Below are 1,482 nucleotides of genomic sequence, written 5' to 3' on the forward strand. Positions count from 1 at the left end.
GGCTTGCCTGGTTACTCTGGCAAGTAGGAGGGGTCGTCAACTCCGTAGTCGAACTGGGCAGCAGCAGCGTCGGTCTCGTAGTCTACCGGAGATAAGAGGGGGGAAGAAACAGTAAATACAATGCAAACATAAGCATGACGATGCATGACATGACAATGAGCGGTGCTAGGTGTGTCCTAACGCGGCAGTAGGTGGTACCGGCGAAGGGGGGAACATCCGGGAAAGTATTCCCGATGTTTCGCATTTTCGGACAGATGAAACGGAGGGGGAAAGTTGCGAGTTCGATAGGTTAGGGATGTGTGGCGGACGAACGGGTTGCGTATCCGGATTCGTCTCGTCGTTCTGAGCAACTTTCATGTAGAAAGTATTTTCATCCGAGCTACGGTTTATTTTATATGATTTTTCAAAGATTAAACCATTTTCTGGAATTATTTTTATTAACAGAAATCTATTAATGCGTCAGCAATGCATCAGCATGACGTCAGCAGTCAGCTGACCCGTTTGACCAATCAAACTGACCAGTGGGTCCTACCTGTCATAGACAGTGGACTAACAGAAGTTTAAACTAACTAAATTTAGGTTAGTTAACTACTGGACCCCACCTGTCAGTGTCTAATTAACTAAACTAATTCATTTTAATTATTAAAATGTTTTAATTATAGGATTAAGCGGTGGGGGCCGCACGTCAGTGGCTCGGGCCTGCCCAGTCAGCAGTTGACTGGGTCAACCCAGTCAACTGGGACCCACGGGGCCCACTGGCAGTGGCTCTGGGGTGGCCCCAGGCCAGCCACGTCGGCGGCCGGCGCCGGATTTGGCTCCGGCGAGCCAAAACGCGGCGGAGGGCGCCGGCGAGCCTCGGGATTTCGCCTCGGTGGGTCGTTTCGTGCGCGGCTACCCGCGTTCGAACGGGCGCACGCTTGCGCGTCGAACTGTGGAGGTGGCTTGGCCGGAAACGGCCGAAGACGGCGGTGGCGAGCGGCGGAGCGGACGCCGGAGTTCGGGCGTCGACGGATCTAGAGCTAGGTGGTACGGGGAAGCACAGGCTCTTGCTCGTTGGGCTCCTGGGAGCACCAGGAACTCGACCGTGGGCTTGCGCGAGCGTGACGGCGGCTGTGGCCACGGCGGCGAGGCGATCCACGGCGACGGGCTCACGGCAACGACGACAAGGTAGCTACGGGGCGCGAGAGGTCAATGAAGAGGAGCAAGGGGTGAAGAAGCTCACCGCGCGGCTCACACGTTGGCCCGTGACGGTTTAGGAGCGCAGAGGTGGCCGGAGACGACGGCGGTCACCGGCGACAGAGAAGATGGGGACGAGCCCAATCCCGACCGTGCGGTGCTCCTCGAGCTCGATGGCGAGGCGTAGACGAGGTAGAGGACGACGGCGGACGCCTACGGCATGTCGGGGGTGCAGGGCGATGAGGGTGGCCGCGGGAACGACGGAGAACGGCGGCGATGGCGCTCGGGTGAGGCGGGCGAGCGAGA

Source organism: Triticum aestivum, chromosome 2D (genome assembly GCF_018294505.1).
Source record: "Triticum aestivum cultivar Chinese Spring chromosome 2D, IWGSC CS RefSeq v2.1, whole genome shotgun sequence".
Lineage (NCBI taxonomy): Eukaryota > Viridiplantae > Streptophyta > Magnoliopsida > Poales > Poaceae > Triticum > Triticum aestivum.